The sequence below is a fragment of the Callospermophilus lateralis genome, unplaced genomic scaffold (genome assembly GCF_048772815.1).
Source record: "Callospermophilus lateralis isolate mCalLat2 unplaced genomic scaffold, mCalLat2.hap1 Scaffold_91, whole genome shotgun sequence".
NCBI classification, from domain to species: Eukaryota; Metazoa; Chordata; class Mammalia; order Rodentia; family Sciuridae; genus Callospermophilus; species Callospermophilus lateralis.
The window spans coordinates 101,491-116,430 of record NW_027517238.1 but is presented as its reverse complement, the minus strand read 5'-3'; positions in this window follow the sequence as shown (position 1 = coordinate 116,430).

Sequence of the window (14,940 nt, the reverse complement as noted above, 5' to 3'; positions counted from 1 at the left end):
CAGTCGGTGGACTCAGACCTCGACTCCGTAACTCTAGGCCCGAGGCGGGTCAGACATCCTGGCACAAGGAAGGCCGCTCTGCTCAAGACAGGGTCAGAGAGCAGGGGAGTGACCCCAGGGAAGATGCACCCTCCAAGGGCAGCCCCCAGTGACCCCCTTTCTCCAGCCACACCCTCCCGCCTATAGTAACCACCCAGTCAGTCCATTCAAACCAGGATGGACTGACCAGGGTACAGGTCTCACAGTGCAATCATCTCACCTCTGAATATTCCTGCATTAACAGGAGTTTTGAGGGACACGTCGCATCCGAACCACAGCACTACAAAAAAGTGGACCCTCTTGGAGCAGTGACAGGATGTTTGTGTTTGCTGAAGGGAAAACTTGAACTCCTGACCACAAGCCTCCACACCTCCAGTCCTCACCTGGAGCCGAAAGGCCTAGTACAATATCTACGCTAGGGGTCGTGGAATTAAATACTTCACATGAAGTGTGGTTCCTCAGAGCTGTGAGTACTGCATAATTGTTAGTCATTATTCTCATTATTCTGTAAGTTACTGGCTCTTATTCCAGCCGCTGGGGACTGTTGGGAAGTCAAGGACCATAATGGTAATTGATATTTGTATGGTGCTTTATAATTCACAAGTCACTCCCCTGTATTTGATCTCCTTTAAGCAGATGGCAATGTAGGCCAGGCATTGTGAGTGTCATTCCGATTTTCACTGAGGAAAATGTGTGGCTTCTCCAGCTTTACCTAGCTCCTCTGTGGGTTCCAGTCAGAATCTCCTATCCCTCCTCCTGCATCTCCTCCCCTTGGGGCGGGGGCAGGAGGTCCCCTGGAAGAACCCAGAGAAAGCATTATAGAACTGTGAGCTTCACATATGTCACACACCTGGGCAGAAGGAATGAAGCCTGGCAGAGATGGCACAGACTGGCAGAGATGTAAACCCACAGGGACCGTGTCTCTCAGAACCCTTCGATCTGGTCAACAATCCACTTCATGCTTACAGTTGCAATCAGTTTCCATGGCGACCAGAAGACTCCCCCCCCCCCCCAAGGTCCCAGGTCAAATCTCTCTATCTCTGGGTGATATTGTCAAAGGTTGGTGGCAGCTACCAACATTTCTATATTTACCTAGAAACTATCAACAAGCTATCAACAGTGAAGAATTCTCGGCTCATGGGAATTCTTAGATCTCAAGTCCTCAGGAGGTGGCATCTTGCATTTGAAGATGCTGCATGATTACCCATGAACCCAGGCCCAGGTTAACCCCCAGCCAGGCCTTCCCCAGCCTGGCTCCAGGAAGAGGCGGGGTGGGTGTGGTCAAGGGTGTGTACAGCACAACTCCTTTGTTTTTTTAAACTAATATAAATGTCCTCCATGAAGAGGCCAAGAGAGCTCTCCTTTCCTATCTGGCCAGTACCCCAAATAGCCAGCCACACTGAACTAATACCCTGTCATTACTCCATGAGCCAAAACTTCCCGAGTCAAGGTTCAGAGCTGGGGCCAGAGGCAGCAGGTGGTGAAAGGATGGGTACCTGTCTCCTGTGGGACTTTGAAGAAAGACTAAGGTGGAAAAGTTTGGTAGGCCTCTTTGGTGGTGAAAGGCAGTAGCCTGGCTCCAAAATTCAAAGGCTGAAGGACACAGGCTTGTTTCCCACCTGGAAAAGCAATGAAGTCAGGGAGATCCTCAGTTTGTTCTGCTGTGAGCACAGGAAGTCCTGAATTCACCTGGGCAATGGACGTCAGAAGCTCATTGCTCCTGGAGAAATGATGGAGACAGAAACTATTACTGGGCTCTCCAGAAAACTAAGAGCCAATAGGAGAAGGGCGTTTGAAGGTCGTGGGGTCAGAAGGGGTTCTGGCCACCACACCTCTGAAACACATGCCAAGTGACCGGGGCCTAAAAGTAGGGGCCTCCAGAACACTGGCTGGTTCCCAACATGTGTGCCTTTAGACATGCAGTTTCCTCCCCTGGAATGCCCTTCCTCTCACTGTGCCTTTAAGTGTCACAACCATCTTGGGGATCTGAGTAGCATGACATTTCAAGAAGACTGGAAGGATTTGCATCAGACTGCATTTGTGTAGGAAGGAGCCAGGGAGAGAGACGTCAAAATATGTGCAATGGTTTCTTGCCTATTGGAGTGCTGGGGAGCTGTAGAACACTTGTCCCCCCACACAATGAAGGGCATGTTCCAAGACCCCAGGGAATGCCCTGAACACAGTACAGAACCCTATGAGTACATGTTTTCCCTCTGCACACATACTTATGATAAAGCTTATGAATTTGGCACAGTAAGAAATTAACAACCATAGCCAATAAGAAAATAGACAATAGTAACAATATATTGTAATTGCAGGGGCACCCCCTTTCTCCACAGAAAATCTTAACTGGGCTTCTCCAGAAATCTTCACCTTGTCAGCAGAAGAGTCTCTGCAAAAGAGTTCAATGTAGATAAACTTCCTATTTTCGTGTTGCCCTGTTTTACTTGGCCACTGGCAGGGAAGAAATCAGCACTCCAGGTGCTGGACACCCCTTTACTAGTTTCTCACAAACATATCCAGTATAGTAGTTTGTAGAAATGTGCAAACAAGACCTCTGGCCTTGAACTGGGCTTCACAGAGACGTCTACATTTCTAAGATAAGAGAAGTTACCAATTGAGCTCCATGGTAACAGCTGGCAGGGGAGGAAAGAGAGGGGAGAAGAAGCTCTCCCCTTCTCAGGTGTTGTCCTTGAAGGGTTACCTTGCCCACAACAGTGAAAGAAAAACTTGCTTTTATGTGAACTTCTGCAGACTGTGAACTTCTGAGTCCCTCCCCTTACATACTGGCTATAAAACTCTGAAACTCCCTGAACTCGGGGTTCAGGGGATTGATTGGTTACAGAAAAAGCTGTGTCCCCTGAACCTGGCTGCAGCCAAATAACACTGTTTCCTGCTGCCTTCTGTGCCTTGCCTCGTTTATCCCTACAACATAATAAGTTATGCACATGTGATTTCTCCCTGGAATCAAGACAAATATTAACATTTTTGAACTGGGATTTCTTTGCAAGTAGCCACCACCGTGGGGACCAGGACCAGGATGCCCCCCAGAAATCAAAGGGCCAGATGGGGCAGGACTACCATGTGAGACTGGTGAGCAAACTGAGAAGGAGGTGGAGGAGGGGTGCTCACCTTCCTTCTGACAGGTGAACCTCTTCTGTCAGTGCTGCAGTCACGGAAGGTGACTGAAGTTACCAGAGGAAGGGCATGGTGAGAACTCAGGCAGGCCCAGTGGTGGTGACTTGGGTTACTGGTGGCCAGAACTGGGTCAGACAGGGCGAGTCAGACAGGGTCAGAGCCAACCTGGGCAGAAGCCAAAGCAGACCAGGCTGGCTGGGAGACCAACAGGGAGCCACGTGGGCCCAGCTCCCTTTCTCCTGGAGAGTTTAACCTGCTCTGGAAGGGCAACTGAGGCCCCAGGAAGCTTAACAATCTTTTATATATTTATTTCTAAAGCATTTCTTAGGACTTGGACCTTTCAAGCTGATGGCTTTGGTGGAACCGGAGGGCCAGCTGGGGTGTGCAGAACTGTGCCAGGCAGGTGGCAGCCGTGGAGCGCTGGCCACAGTCGCACGCCTTTAGGTACGGGAAGAAAATGGGGTTCCGCCAAGACGCTGGGTGTGGCCGCCCGCGCCCCAGCACACACTACCCCGCAGGAGTGTTGGGGTGCAGGGCGGGGCCGGCGATCCTGGGCTGGGCGGGGCGGGGAGTCAGGGGTCACTTCTGGTGTCGCTAAGGCAGTCCCGAACGGAGGCTGGAGGAGGGATGCGGGCTCGCTCGCAAGCCGATCCTCCTCACAGCCCGGCCTTTCGGGGAAAGCAGGTGTCCCGGGGGTCCCCACTCACCGGGGAACAGCTCCCCTGCGGCGCTGAAGCCTCTGGGCTCGGTCCCCCTCTGTCCCCCGAAGGTCGCGGGGCGGGGCTGGGGCGAGGACCTACTGCTCTGATTTGGGTTCCAGGGGTGCCGCCCATTTGGCTGCCGGGCGCGGCTGAGCGCTCCCCGCACCCCAGTGGCCCGAGGCACACCCCGCGACCTCGCCTCCGGCCTGGGAAAGGTCTGCGACCGCACAGACGTCTGGCCTCCCGCGCGGGATCCATCACAGCGCGCTCCAGCCCAGGGGAGTGGTACCCGGCCACCGGGGGAGCACCAGCCACGGTCCGGCCGGCACCCCACTTCGCTCAGGAGCGGCCAGCTCCGCAGGGACCAGAGATGCAGCTGGGGCAGAGGGCGGGAGCGCGGCGACCCCGGACAGTGCCAGGTGGCTCAGCAGCTCCGAGCGCCCAGGCGCCACCTCTGGGCCTGTGCGCGGCTTGTGGCGGGGGAGAAGTTGCGGACGCCGACCGGCGGTCCTAGGAGCCTGTCACTCTGGGCCAGGGTCTTGGGCACCCGCATTTCAAACCAGCCCGGGCCTTGACATTTGGCCGCGCTCCTTCGCAGACTCCAGCGCTCTCCTTGGCAGTCCCCAGGACGCAAGAGGGCACATCCTGCCCCACCTGGTGGTCATCGCCGGCACCCTGCAGCGCTGGGATGCGTCCCTGCCTCTGGGCGTGGGCTGAGCATGGTATCCGAGGCCTCCGACCAGGAAGTCCTTCCTAGCTGGCCACCGAGGGGCACGAGGAGGTGTGAGGGTTTCAGGCAGCCTACTGTCTAATTGGAAGTGGGTGTTAAGGATGCGAAATTCAGTTTTGTCAAGTGAAATGTCAGAGATTTCAGTGGTAAAGCACATCTGGATTCAAACCCCAGTATACGGAGGGAGGGAGGGAGGGAGGGAGGGAGGAAGGAAGGAAGGAAGGAAGGAGGGAGAATCAGCACCAACTAGGGGGGCCTGAAGCTCAGAAAGAAGCAGTTTGGTGTGTGGTGAATGCCCAGGCTGGAGGGTCAGGTCACACAGCCTGGAATTTCTGCTCTAGGTAACCTCTCCAACGCTTAGTGCCCTCACCCATAAACCAGGATTAGAGGGGGCCTCAGGCACTGCATTATTGAGAGGATTAACCCAGATACACACAAAGTGCTTAGCCTACAAGCACCTTCAATGTGTGTTGGTGGAGATGGGGCTGCTGGTGATGGGGGTGACAATGAGGCTGGTGGTGATGATGGTCACCATACAAGCTCTCTTTCAGCACCTGGGTCCCAGTGTTATGACTAGACTCTTACCATAACTGTGCCTACTGTCTGTACCATTTGTTTTGATACTCTTGTGGTCACCTCCAATGGCACATGCCCTGACCCTCTCTTGTGGTCAGCTCTTTGGGGAGGGATCAACCCTCTCCACTGCAGCCCTGGCAGCTGGTGGATCCCCAACCCTAAGAGCAAGCCTTCCTCCTGGGAGGACTTTGGATGAGAAGAGGATATGCCCAGAGGCAGCCTCTCCTGCCCTGCTTGGGCTCAGCCGGCTCTGCAAAGATGTTTCTAGAGAGGCCGAGTAGTCTTGGGACAGCCCTGGCCTTGTGCATACAACAAGAGATGGAGGACAAAAAGATGAGAGTTTTCCAAACTATGTTTTAGAATAATAAACTTGGGAATGAGATTTCCCTGAGAGAGAAGGGTTTGGGAAGACAAATTTTTGGGATCATGGTCCCTTGCAGAAGAGGCCCTGTTCAACTTCAAAACTTTCCATCCCCCAGCTCTTCTTGGAGCCCTTGTTTCTGAATCATCAAGCCCCAGGTGTTCTCTGAACTCTCCTATACCCCATGAGTAGGCACAGTGCCAACTCTTGTTTTTTTAGTGTGGTCTGTATTTTTTTTTCATCTTGTTCCTGTGCCCCAGTTCTGGCTGAGATTGGAAGGTAGGGCTCTGGAGGGCAGGGCTCTCACTGGCACCCTTAAAGTCCTCCCCAAAGCACTTAGTAGACAGTGGTGGGGGTGACCCCATATCTGGCATCCCACATATTCTGCACATACTGGGTGCTGGCAAATGTCTACTGAATAAATGACCAGTGACAGGCGAGGGGTGACATCACCTTCTCAAGGCAGGCTCTGTGCTTATCCTTCCAGGCCAGGTGTCCTCAATTGTCATGTGCTCAGGACCTTAGTTGTGCCTCAGCACAAGGTGCTTCCAGAGAGGAGCACAGCTGCTTTGACAGAACCTGCCCCTTGCATTCTAACATTTTTTGCTCCTGGGGAATTTACCTCCTCTCTCTCATTTGGAAATTCTGTGATCTTAAGCAATCAATACTATTAGATTTTTGAAAATGAAATCCTCATCCAGCCAATTTTCATCCCAGATTCAGAAATGCTTCAAAAACGATCACCGTCCCCATCACAAAGGCTGGAGAAAAGTACAAACTCTTGATTTTCCTGCATCACTCCTTGAGGGGCTGGGGCTGCTGTGGGTAGAAGCCCACACTGGAAAGACCCAGCAAGGCACCAGCACAGTCCTAATCTCTCTCTATTACCGCAGTGGATGGTGAGAGGGGGATTACTGCAGCTATAAATCAGCTTTGTGTTTTGGATAATCTAATATATTTGTCAAGTGGTGTTCTTGCGCTTGGCATGCATAGAAGCGCTCAGTTGGCACAAAGTTTGCAATCAATCTCCCCCGTTCGCTCCCGCCCAGCATTGCCACCTCCCTGGAACCTTCCTAATATTTTATACATAAACCAGTTTGGATTCACGGGGCATTCCATCTAGTAAATGCTCTGAAGATTCATCTTTATGGACTAGCAGCCCAGCCTTGGAGGCATCCCAGCTTCTTAAGATTAAAAGAAATTTTATTTGGTGTGTTATTCTGTGAGGGCCGTCCAGGCTGGGGGTTGCTAGGCTCTGTCATTGTGCGTGCTCTCCTCCAGAGTAATGAGGAGACTAGAGGGAAGGGCTGGGGGGTGGGGGGCTCAGAAAAATGACCCTCTTTATTCCCCTTCCAATTCCAGGGCCTCCCAGTAGCATGTTCTGAGCCCTTTGAGGCTCCCAAGGCCCACGGGAACATGAACAGTGAGTCTCAAGGACCCGGTATCATTCTCCTTGGATTACATGATTGTGTCCCAGTGCCCTGGGAAGAGAGACCAGAGATCAAATGGATGAAGACAGTGGCCAGGGGAGGGGCCTGGCCCTACCGAAGGGAACCTACACACTTGCAGTTTGGTTGGCTTTAAAGCGTAGCCCTTGTAATAAATGCACACGGCAAATGTGCTGAGCAAACACCTCCGTGTTCATCAATATGCTGGGCTGTTTATTGCCTCATAAACTTGGAAGCAAGTGATATTGTCTCTTAAATCAATGACTGCGTGGACAGCCTTGGCGCTACGGGAGAACAGTACATCCAGGCTGCGCCGGTGCTGGAATTAATGGCCGAGGCTGTGACTGAAAGGTGCTTAGTCACTGCAGAGGGAATTGGGAGCCATGGACGCATCTGGGCCAGGCTGGGCCAGGGCCTCCGCAACTGTGCACCGTGCCACACAGGGAAGTATGCACAGGACAGAAGCCCACGACCCAACCCAAAAAGGTCTGTGCCAGGGCCTGCTGGGCGCCCTCATCCCCGCCCCCAGCACCTTGCAGAGCATCACTGGGACAGATGCTGGAGGAACAGATGCCCGTGGGATCACACCCGTCAAGTTCAGGGGTAATCTTGGGGGCCGAGCCTGCAGGGGAGGCAAGCCCCTAGTGCCTAGTCGGTTCTGGGAGATGCAGGTTCCGGGGTGGGATATGGGTAAGGAGACCTGCCATCAAGAATGCTGCTGTGTTTGAAGTAACAGCCCATGAGAGACTGGCCAGCTCCTTCATGAAGGGCCGCAGCAGGAGGTACTGCAGGATGAACCAGCCTGCACCAGCCCCTCCCCCCTGCTCCCAATGGCGGTTGAGTGGGTGGCCCCGTGGAAGGATTTGTCCACAACCTAATCCCCAGAACCTGTGAGTGAAACCTCACTGAGGAGAAAAGGTCTTTGCGGATGTAGTGAAGTTAAAGATCTTGAAAGGAAATGACCACCTGGATTATCTGGGTGAACCCTCAATCAAATAACCACTGTCCTCACAAGAGAGGCAGAGGGAGATTCCAGATGGACAGAGGAGGAGGGGACAAGGGGACAACATCCTCTTTCAAGTTAAATATTCGTGCTCCACCTCTGACCCAGGTGTTCACCCTGAGCTTCTTTCTTGATTTTCCTGCATGTGCCCACCCCTCCCACCTGGGTTACAGGGTGGACGGTGCCTGAGCCTTGGCAAAGTCACTGGGGAGTCATTTTACAAGTGGGCAGGTGGCCTGGCTTACAGCCTGGCTGAAGTTCAGGTGACGCCTTCAGGTAGGCGCGAGGGGCCACCATGGCTTCTCTGCAGAGCCTTGTGTCTCCTTTGATAGGTCTGCCTGGAGTCCAAGGTCGAACTCCCTCTCGGAGGGTCAGGAACCCCATCGTTCACTAGCAGAGACAGAGGCCTTCCCCTCACCCAGGCTCAAGGGAGACAGCTGTGGGCTGCAGTATGACAGTTCGTGGACCAATAGTGGAAAATGTTTAGGCTCAACTGTTCGAAGCAGCCGATATTTGAATTCTTTTGACCTACAAAATGACAATTCACATGGTTCCACATTAATCTCACCACGGGGATCTGGACAACCCAGATCTGGATGGCCATTGTTCCCCGCAGGCTCCTGTATGGGAGTCCAATTACATTCAAATAGGGCCTTGGTGAGCAATGGGCCGCAGCAAGGGTTGGGGCGGGATGGGGAGACGTGAGAAAGGTCTGGACAGCTGTCAGCTGGAGCCGGCCTGGTGCTCACGGCCCAGCTGTGACGTTGGCCTGTCGAACAAACACAATTTCACTGAACACCAACTTCAAACAGGGTCACTCTGTGACCAGGATGGGGAGAGATAAAAACAAGTTCCCTCTATAATCACACTGAAACACAAAACAAGCACAGTGTGCAAACCCCAGAACTTAGCATCCCTGCCCCCTCGGCCAGGCACAGGCAAAGCCTCCTTCCATTTCTTTGCATCCTTCAATGAAATTAGTGACACGGAACTATACCCAATTTCAGTGTTCTGATATCCACTCTAGAGCAACTGTCCCCCAAATAATCCAGAAGCCCAAGTTCTATAACAAGCTCCAACCAGACCCCTTACTAAGGCTCCCCATGATATATATTCTCCTCTGTGGCTGCAAGTACCACAAAGTCCCCACTTTATTCCACCATCTGTATGTTCCTGGTGACTTTGACTGGTGAGCCCTAGTAATGACAATGATCTCGGCCCTCCACTATTGCCATTGCCACCACCAATGCAATCCCTGCCACCCATACGCCCACCACCAAAGTCATCCTACCTTTACCACCACCACCTTAACCACATCCACGGTTAATTACTGTGGCTACCACCACCAATACAATCACTTCCACCATAACGATGACCACATCCCATCAGTATCACTGCCACTGTCACCAGCACGGACACCACCACCACTACCACCTGCTAAACAATTTTATCCTCCTTCCGGTCGGAGGGTAAAATACTGCCATCTCCATTTTCCCTGATGAAGCTGTCACAGCTGGGGAGGTGCTGGAGAAGGCAGCTTTGTGTCCCCACAGATCCTACATGTTGAGATCCTAACCACCCCTCCACCGCCAGCACCACCATGATCCCTTCCTCCATTACCAAGAACGCCATCACTGTCACCCTCCTAGTCACTAACACCAGTACCACCAGCACCGTGTGGTTATGGGTGGTGATGGTGGGGTTGGTAGTAGTAACAGTATTAGGAGGTGATTAGGCCATGAGAGTGGGACCCCCATGAATAGGACTGGTGTCCTTATAAAAGAGCTGCCCATGAGCTTGCTCATTCTTTCCACCCTGTGAGAACACAACAAGAAGGGGGCCTCTGCAACCCAGAAAATGGGTCTCACCAGGACCCAACCATGCTCACACCCTGACCTCAGACCTACAGCCTCCCTCACTGTGAGAAATAAAGGTCTGTGGTTTACAAGCCGCCCGGTCTGTGGTAATTCTTTAGAGCAGCTTGAATGGACAAAAGGCTAAGTAATTGGCTCGGATCACACAGCTAGTAATTGACCAAGCAGGATCCGGATGCCCACTCAACCAGGGATGCTCTACTGTGTCGCACCGGGTGTAATGTCACAGTGCTTGGCCCAGAGGTCCCAGCACCTCCCCTCCCCACACCCTTCCCTAGCAGGTGCCCTGGGACTTGCAAAGTGCTGCTTCTTTGAGGTGGGCCTGCACATGCTTGCTGTGGTCTCTCGTGTGTGGATTTTATAATTTAATCCCCAGGATGATATTCCCTTCATGTCCAAGTTCTCCAGTCAATCTCCCTCTCCCTGCATGTGCCAAATGCAGCAAACACTAAATTTTTTCCAGAGCCAAGAATAGAAACTAAGATTTATGAGTCTCCATCTATTATCATAACCAGCAGGACCACACGCTCCCTGGACCCTTTATTTCATGACCATATTATTCTTCATAAATGGCACCTTTTAAAGATGCTGCATAAAGAGGCCCAATTCAGAGTTTTAAATTCAAATTATTTAGGCTATCTGAGAACATGCTAAGCATCTGAACCATGGGTGGAAAATGCCCTTTGTGCATGCTTGAGTAAGTCCAAAACAGCTTAAAGGATTTTCTCCAGGTTTTCAAAAAATATATAATTCACTTCTGGACAGAAGGAAAAAATGTGATAAATTTCTCCACAAAATCAAAGCCTTGAGAGAGAAATAGCTTATGTGGCTCTGAAAACCAGAGGCTTTGTAGTAAATGCGGCCCATCCTCCGATCAGAGCTTGCACAGGTTCTTAATGAAGACGTCAAAGGTGTATCCAGGGAACCAGCTCAGGAGGGCTCGGGGTGTCCAGACTCTGGATCCTCTTCATGTGGGTGTGTGTGTTGAACACTTACCATGGACAAAGGTCGGAAACCGCAATCGGGCTCACTATGAAGTGTTTTAAGTCATTCTGGTGTCACTGAATGTGAAAGGGGGACTTCTTCAGTAAGGGAACCAGGAGGACAGCATGGTCCAATTTAGGAAATTGCTGCAAAATCCCAGATGCTACAGAAAAGCCCCCTTTCTCTCCTATAGAAATGCACTGTGGTCTAGAAGCAGCTTCCAAGACTTCTCCAGGCATGTCACCTGCGAGGGTGGCCGCACTCTTGCAAGACCCTTCCCACTGCAGCTGTGGACAGCGGGGGGTGCAGTCTGTACCTGACCCTGGCCCTGGGCTCTAGGCTTGGGGGAGCGCCCTGCTGGACACCAGGCAGGCCATGCCACTGTCCTCTGGAGACAAACCGTTAAGCCAGGTTGAAGGGTTCCTGGTGCTTGGGGGTGGGTGATCTCATCTAATCACTTTTCTTTTTCCTCTGAGCATCATTTTTAAAGCCTCCACAGAACACCTGTCTCCTCTATTTTGCTCTTAGACCACCCCCACTCCCACTTTCCCTCTGTGTCTCTTTCTGTTTCTGTCTATGTCTCTGTCTCTGTCTCTCTCTCTCTCTCTCTCTCTCTCTCTCTCTTCTCTCTCTCTCTCTCTCTCTCTCTCTCTCTCTCTCTCTCTCACACACACAAACACACACACACACAGATACACACAGTGGCAAAATCCAACCAGCCCAGCTCCCCAGAGCCTTGACCTGTAGGGAGAGCCACTCTTCCCCAGCCCAGGAGGCCACTCTGTTAGTGATGAGCTCACAGCGACTCTTACTCCCACAGCTCCTGCATCCTCCTGCCTGCCCAGTCCCCTGGGGCCCACCCTACCCTGTGTCCCCTAGCCCACCCCCTGGCCCCAGCCTGTATCAGGGCCCCCAGCCTGCAGGGTGCTATGGTTACAATGTGGGGATCCCCGGGACCCTGATCTGCAAGTCCGAAATGTCCAGGGGCTCCTGCCCATGGCACGCACCTCCTCTGGCCACCCGGAACTGCAGGGTCAGGATGGATCCGTACATCTGCAGCCGCATCACAAATACATTGATTTTTGTTACAGCCAGGAGGCCCATCCAATTAAAAACAATCACTGGCCTGTTCCAAGCCTGTCTTTTCTTGCCAAGTGCGCTGATTGCCGCCTGCAGGGGACGGTGCTGGCTGAAGAACGTGGCCTCAGTTTCACTGCTGATCAGAGAAGTTCTGAAGCCCCCCTCTTCTGGGAGGTCCGGGTTTTCCCAGGTGCTGCTGGCCCCTACCTGGGCCTTAGTGGCTAGGGCTGGGGCAGCTTCCCTGGCCTGGGGTCTGAAGTGGTTTATTACTAGTTACTAAGTTTAGGGTCGGTGCATTAGGAGAGGGTAGGATCTGCCCTTGTTGGAATTCCTGCCTGGGAGATATCTACAACCGTGGAGGAACCCAGGTGGGAGACATGCCATTTGGAATTAGAGAGCAAATCATAAACACACTTCTCTTACTACTACATAAACAAAGACCTGAAGACCTAGGGAATACAGACATGACATATGCCTGAGCAGGTAGGACTATTTTTATGCTTATTGGTGGAGGCAGTGAATAGAATGAAAAAGATAGACATTGATATCAGACAGTGGGATCAAATCCTGACTCTGCCACTTACTAGCTGTGTGACCTGAGGCAAATTACTTAACCTCTCTGAAAAAGAGTTTCATTATCTCTAAAATCAGGCTAAGAACACCTTCTGGAGAGGTGAAATGGAAAATTCATGCAAAAACCCATAGAAGAGGACCAGGTGGATACTAAGTGATTCATGAATAAAATTTTGATTATTCTTCACATTTCTCTATGACTTTCAGCAATTTTCCTAAGGTCTGTTTGCCCAAGTCTGAAAGTATCTCAGGAGTCTGTATTTCACTTTTTTTCCTTTCTGGTCGAGGGTAGCAAAAAAGAGAAATTACACACAGAGAAGGGTTCATTGCCAATCCCACTTTTTCCTCTCCATATTCTTTCTTTTCAGACTTTTCAAACCTTCCTTTTCAATCCAAATGTCGGGGTTAGGGTCTCTATGGATATGGAGGTACTAGCTGCAAATCTGGGTGGGGAACTCATCTTTTTTTCCACCTTGTTGATGTGGGATTTCCTCTTGTGGGGTCTTTATGGTGCTGTATGTAGCTAACAGAGGTCACAGGAGGCAGCCATTCGGTGGTGGGCTGGGAATCGGCCCATTACTTTTGGTCTTCAACACTAACACGTTTTGTGATCCGAGTTCTCAGGCATCAGTTTACTTGTCTGTTAAATGGGGATAATAGGATGGACGAACACCTTCTTCCTGGGGTTGTTGTCCCGGGAGGATGATGTTAGTTTCCTAACATCGAATTCCATTTGAACTATTATTTCACTCTTCCAAAAAATAACTCCTAGAAAGTAATTGAAGACAGAGTTGAGATCCTCTTGTTCCAGGACCTCACCAGAAAGCGGCACGGATGGTATTTTTAATCTAGTCATCTAATGTGTGTGTGTGGAAAGCTCTCATCATGGTTTTAATTTGCATTTCCTTAGTCAATAATGATTCTGAGAATCTTTACATGGGGATCACTTACCATCCATATATCTTCTTTGGTTCTTTCTGACCATATGGCAAATTGCCAAAATATTCTGTCCAGTTTTTAATTGTATTGATACCATTTTTATTGATTTTTGAGAATTTTAGAAACTGTACCCTAGGTTCACATCCTTTGTCAGATAAATATTGTGCAAATATTTTCTTCCTGTCCATGATATTCCTTTTGATTCTCTTATTGTCTCAAGTGGAAGTTTTTAATTTTTGTGAAACCCAATTTATCACTTTTATTTTTCTTTTATGGATAATGTGTTTGGGGTTGGAGCTAGGAAATCTTTTCCTAAGCCAAGGTTACCACATTCTCTGTTATATTTTCTTCTAGAAGTTTTATGGTTTTACATTTCACATTGAAGTCCTGTTAATTTTTGTAGATGAGGTTTGGATGGAGGTTGGATCTTTGGCAGATAGATATCCAGTTATTCAGTATGATTTATTGAAAAAGTCATCTTTTCCACACTGATTGACCTTTGCCCCTTTGCTGAAAATCAGCTGTCCATCTGTGTCTGTTCCGTGTGTGTCTATCCTGAGTGTCTCCATTTTCATTTTATAAACCTGCGTGAACAATGGGCAGGAAAGTGGGGGGTCTCTGCTTCCGGTCTTCATCCCCTGGAACCCTTCCCCAAAGTCCCCAGCCAGGACCACCCTTTCTCCATTCTGGTCCTGGCTTCTGTCCTTCAGCCTGAGGTCCAGTGAGCCTTGCCCGAGCACAGCTTGCTGAGTGCACAGATGTCCATGAGGCAGGCAGGGTTGGGGGAGGGAGGGCAGCAGGTTTTCTGGAAAGTGCAGAGAGTACTCCTACGACCCTGACCACGGCTCTGAATGCCCAGGGTGCTCCCCACCCAGCCAAGCCCTTGGAACCACCAGTCTTCCTCCTGCTTGCCACCCTTTCCCTCTTTCCAATCAGGCTAGACAGAAAGAGGCTGCTGAGCTGCTCCCTCTGCTCTCTGAAGGCAGGGAGGGTGAAGCAACCCCAGACCACCGTGGCCGCTGCCCGGGGAGAGCTGCCCAGAGGTGGGGGTATGGCAGGATGGCCCCGTGTTTTCCCAGCACCAGGAATCCCATGAAGCCATAACCGTCTCCATACTTGGCAAAGCACCTGGACCCAACAGGATGCTTAATGAAATGATTAAACATCTCTGCGCGGAGCTGCATTTCATTTATTTAACTTTTATTGTCTTCTGATGAATGTCTGCCAAAACCCTAGCTTAACGTGGGAAGGCAGGGGCAGGCCTCTCCACCAGGCAAGGTGGGGGCTGACCTCCGGCTCCTCTCCCCCCTTCCTCTCCAACCTGGAGAACTCATCACTGTCCTTCTGTCCTTCAAGCCACGTCCCCTGTAGATACTGGTCTGGGTACTGACTTGGAAAAAATAATAATAAAAATGTTTTCTTTTTCAAAGAAAATTGTTTTTGGCTAGACAAAATCTTAGGGAGCTGTGTTCCTCATCATCCTTACGTCTCAAG